Source organism: Pteropus alecto, unplaced genomic scaffold (genome assembly GCF_000325575.1).
Source record: "Pteropus alecto unplaced genomic scaffold, ASM32557v1 scaffold168, whole genome shotgun sequence".
Lineage (NCBI taxonomy): Eukaryota > Metazoa > Chordata > Mammalia > Chiroptera > Pteropodidae > Pteropus > Pteropus alecto.
In genome coordinates this window covers 539,989-545,654 of record NW_006441948.1, presented here as the reverse complement: position 1 = coordinate 545,654, position 5,666 = coordinate 539,989, and the positions used below count along the sequence as shown (strand labels likewise).

At 36.2% G+C, this 5,666-nt stretch overlaps 1 pseudogene; it reads right to left on the bottom strand.

The window, feature by feature from the left end:
* Positions 1-307: 307 nt before the first annotated feature.
* LOC112485452 lies at positions 308-426 on the bottom strand (annotated as a pseudogene).
* Between the last annotated feature and the right edge of the window lie 5,240 nt (positions 427-5,666).

Sequence of the window (5,666 nt, the reverse complement as noted above, 5' to 3'; positions counted from 1 at the left end):
TATTTAAAACATTATTATTCTAGTAAGCAAACCTTCATTTTTAAAATATTCCTTCTTTGCATTTCTAGTGATTTTGAAATCATTTTTATTTGTAATTCTTCTTTTACCAACTGCTTGTGCAAAACTGACTAATACTCTTCTGAAGTGTTCAAATCATACTGATTTTAAATCCTTTTATATTACAGATTTTAACCCTTTTTCTATGATACCTGTGGTAAATATTTTTTTTACATGAGGCAACCCTTGATTGACCTCACAGATTGCAAAGACATTGTCAGTTTACAATCTCTTATTTTTTTATTTTGTATGCCTACAGCACCTGGTCTTCCTAGGTGATCTCCCATCCAAGTACTAACCAGGCCTGACCCTGCTCAGCTTCCGAGATCAGATGGGATCATGCTTGTTCAGGGTAGCATGGCTGTAAACTTGTGGTAAATATTTTTAACCATGAATTTCTGACTTTGTGTAATGCTTAGATTGGCCTTCTGAACCTAGAGATCAGATAAATACTAGCCATTTCTATTGCCTAATTTTGTTCCTTTGTTCTTATTTAATGACTGAAGGACAATACTGATAACATCAATATGACATTTTATATTTGTATGTGCATTTTATATAATTGTCTAAATAAATCCTTAAAGAGTTCTGCTAGGCAGTTACCTTTATTATCTTATATCCCATTCCTCAGAAGAAAAATCATTCATTAGGCAGTAAAGCCCAACTTATATCCTAACTACATATTTTATGCTTTCCCTGCCTTCACACTACTTTTGTTGATTTGGGATCTCCATAGAGACCTCAGATCTCCTGAAGATTCTGTTAATTACTGTTGGATATTCCAAATTATATTAAAAAAATGATTAGGAGGGCTCAGTTTGATAACACTAAAGAATAAAATCATTTGGAATAGAATTATTTTATAAAAAAATGATTTGAAGAGTACTACCTGTATATTTTATAAAATTTAGGAAAAATATCAAAATACAGATAGTAGGAAATTAAAAAATACCCTACATAATCTCATCACTTAAAGATAAAAACACTAATAGCATTCTTGTATATATCCTCCCATTTTTTGTTTATTTTTCTTTGTATATTATATATGCATTTTTATCATATCATATATATTGCATTGCATCTTGTTTTTTTCCCCACTTAATATATTATAAAAATGTCTTTATGTAGTTAAATGTTACTAGTTTATATGATTTAATGGCTACATGATCTGATAGATCCTCTTTGGGGTGAGGGGTATAGAAAGGTTGGGGGAATGGAAACAAAGAAAGAAACAAAAGACCTCTTTCTCTGGGTCTCATTTCTTCCTACAATCTACTCTTGTCTTATTCTTTCTCACTGATTCCGCACCAAACCTCCAAGTTCATATTCCTTTTAACTCTCTAGCTTTGTTGCAGACTAGACATACTTTTGTATAAATCCAAAGACCCAGTGTTAGGTAATTAGATAATCATGAGTGACAGGAGTGAAGGCTCAGCTCTGTAACCATATAAACATCCCTTAAGGATCTCTCCGAAACACCTATTTTATGGTTATAAATAACCCCTTCATCCTAAGTCACAAAGGCCATAAAAGCTGTTGGCTTAAACCAGCCCCAAACATGCGTGCAGAAAGTACTATCCTAACCTGCCCGTAATCTTAGCCTCATTATACCATCGTTACAATATACATATGCCCAGAAGTATGTGAATTTAATTATAACAGACTGAATTCTGGGTAAACACATGTGCAGTAAGCAAAGGGATATTTAACAGCCAACTGTCAATCAAAATGACTTCATGTGCCAATCATCTACGACCACCCTTGTAACCTCCAATCACGGCCCAAGTATAAACAAATCTTTTCACTTGTGCACTATTACAGTTCTTCTTTGAAACCTGCCCCTCCCTTGAAGGGCACTCTGTCTTTTGTCTTTTCACATCCTGAATTCCACAGAGCTACAGCCTTTCTTGGTATGGCCTGTCTCCTTCTAAAAATGTACTTTCAATAAATCTTACTTTTTCTAAATCTCGCTGACCTGTAATCCTTTACTGAGTCAGTGGGGGAAAAGTCGAGGACCCACTCCATGCTGCTGGGGTGATGCAAGATTTCAGATCGCCCCAACAATAACACCAATAATGAGCATTTCTAAACAATAACCATTTGCCTCAAGTCTAAATCTCTAGCAACTCAAAGAACAAATGGACATTTAAAACGATAGTTTTTCTTTAATCAGAAGTAGATAAACTTTTCAGGTATGCCTTTCTACCTCAAAGCTAGAGCTAAATTTAGGGATATTTTTTACTTTCCACTTCCACTAAAAAACACCAAACACTTTATTGAACATGCAAAGCAGGATGATATGCATTTATCTTTGCAGGCAGCCATGTCAAAAATTCTCTATAATTTCAACTTGTTCAACTTAGAAGAGGTAAATAATAGTAATAATAAGTCTTCAGCATCTGTAGCTTCCTCTTCTTGGATCCTTTCCTCTGCCCAATTGTAACACAGTGAAATGCTTGCTGGGCTCTCTCCGACTCACACAGATAGCTTGAGGCTTAAGTATTTTGCTAGAACAGCCCTTGTCAGAAGGGACCTCTCCTGAAGAGGTGGGAAGTGTGTACAGAACAATAACTATTTTTCAAAAATTTATAAGAACTTCGGGGTGGGACTAGATCAGTGTGGTCAAACAAAAAGATTTGGAGATTTTGTGCCCCACACCTTCTTTCATCCATGTATATATAGGGCACTGGAACTTGGGGTGCTCTTAAGATGGATTTCATGAACTATCGACATCTTCTCAGTTGATGCTTTCTCAATGAATAAAATTTTCCTTTCTCTAAACTCTTATCTATTGAATGTTGGTTTTTTGAAGCACCAAGCACATGAACCTTGTGATGGTTATACAATGACTTCCTCTTTCTTTTGCCCTTTCTCCTCTATTAGACCATAGAAAGTTTCAACGATGTTACTGACCCTTGATGATTTGAGTGGCTGATTACACATTTTCACTCCTTTGCTGCCTCAATCAGGCATTTAAATTTCCAGTCACCTTAGTTCTATTTGTGGCCTATACAATGTTTCCATGTTAAAAGGATTTCAGGCCTCAACAAACAGGTGAAGAGATGCATTTTTAATAATTGGAGCCCCTACAGTTTCATGAAACCTACCTCTTCTGCTGGTGGTATAATGAGTCCTCTCAGAGAACTAGTGTAGGAGGAAGTGTTCAGAAAGGATAACCTGTGATCTCTTCTCAATATGCCACCCCCAGGAGGGATCATCCAGCCTAGAATAATCCTTCTGGTAGGTGTTAGATTCAAGAAAAGTTTTCAGCCTCTTGCCTTTGGCTTTTAAGACCGGTATGTAGCCTGCCTTAGTATATTTCTATCAGGCAGCCTCTGAATATAAGCCAAGTATCCCTTTTGTCCTCTTCTCTAAGACTTCTAGATGCATAGCTCATATTTTCTGGCATTTTGTAGTTGAGTTAAAGTATTTAACAAGGGTTTTATACTAGAACATACTTATCTGATATCCTAAAATATAATTCACACTTCCCATGTTATATCCATCTCTGAAAATGCAGTTTCTGACAAATTTAGCAATAATCTTAATAATTAGATTTGTGGCCATAATTTTGCTCTTTAACTAGTGGGGTGAGTTTGTGCAGCTCTAGTGGTTTACTGGAAGTAGATAGGTACTGTGAAGCAGTAAAATGCAGGGCTTAAGACAAGGTTGTGGATTTCAGAAGAAAGCCCCTTTATTCTTTGAATGGTACCAGGCTGTGAACTAAAACTGCTGCTTTCTGTTTGAGAGGGCCATTTTATGTACTCTTTAAACTTAACCTGCAGCCTGCTGCTGGGATAGGGGCAGTGGCTAGAGCAGCTAGTCACATATGGGAAATTTTAAGGAAAAAAAATAACCCAATGATGTCTTTGAAATATTTCCTTGTGCTGCTTTGTATTCTTCACATAAGGTTATTGTAAAGAGATATATGGAAGTGTTTTATGCTCTCGCTGCTGCATGCATTTTTGTTTTACCTATAGGAATAAAGACAACAGCTTAAAAAGTTTGGTTGTCTTTTATATACTTCTGGTCTGAGTACTAGAACTGGGGTATGGAATTTTGGTAGAAACAACATCATCGCAACCATGTCTGTTTCTCAGAAATGTTTTTCACTGACTTCTGAGATTCTAATCAGAAGACCAATAAGCTAAGAGAAAGCTTACTAGGGGTAAAATTATGCTCCACACTACAAGGGTAGTAGAATCTACAATATTAACCAAATATCTCAGCAGAATCCTTACCAATATAGCAGTTTTATCTTTGTTTACATATTCAGCAAACAAATTGACCACCCACTATGTACCAGGCACTATGCTTAGGATTCAAAGTGAGGATAAGACAGTGCCCATATTCATTTTCTATTGCAGCTATAACAAATTACTACCAATTTAGTGACTCTAAACAACCTAGATTTATTTTCTCATAGTTCTAGAGGTTGGAAGTTCTAAAAATCAAGATATGCGGCAGGGCTGTTCCTTTTGGAGGCTCTTGGAGAGAGAATCTGTTTTATTGCCTTTCCCAACTTCTAGAAGCAACCTATATTCCTTGGCTTATGTCCCTTTCCTCCATCTTCAAAGGTAGCAGCATAGCATCTTCTCTCCTATCTGACCTCTGCTTCTATCTGTACATTTTCTTTCTCTATATATCTGACTCTCCTGTCTTTCTCTTATAAGAATGTGTGTGATTAGATTGGCCCCACTTGGATAATCCAAGATTATTGCCCCACATCAAGGCCCACAACCTTAAATACATCTGCAATGTCCTTTTTGCCATGTAAGACAACACATTAAAAAATTCTGGGGTTTAGAACATGAATATCTTTGGTTCAGGTCATTATTGAGCCTACCATAGTACCCTTACCCTTGAACTAGTTTATAAAATAGCATAAGATAATAGACATGAAACAGATTTTGATAATTAAATGTGATAAATTAAAAGATATTGCCTGGACAAGTGACTCTGAGAATACAGAAGAGAGGACATCAGACCATCTTGAGGAAGTGCTTTATGCAGGAGGGGATGTTGATATTGAGTCTTAAGAAAAAGATGAGTTCAGTCAGTGAAGAAAGAAAGAGAATGAGAGGCAGAGGGGAACCAGGCTTGAAAGAGTATGACTTTCTCAGACAACAAAGACCAGGTCAGTGTGACTGAAGTATAAGAGACATGTGTGTAATGACAGAGGATAACAGAAAGGAAAGAGTTGAGACTAGGTAAAGGAGTGTGTATTCACATGCCATAATAACAGGTTTGCATGTTATGTTGCTTTAGACAGTGGAGAGACATGGAAATAAGTATTTCAGAAAGACCATACTGAATATAGTGTGAAAAATGCTTGGCTGGAGGAAAAGAATAACTGAAGACAGAAAGGTCACTGTTCTTATAGTAAGATGTCTGTGAACAAATGGGACATATTGTCAGTATAAGCACAGTTAAATCAACAAGCTGCTTTATTTGACTATTTTTCTATCTGTGGTATATTGAATAATGGCCCCTAAAGATATTCCATCCTAATACTTAAAACCTATAAATGTTACTTGATTTGGATTAAATTAAGGATTTGAGATGGCAGTATTATCCTGGATTATCTAGGTGAGCCCTAAATGAAACCA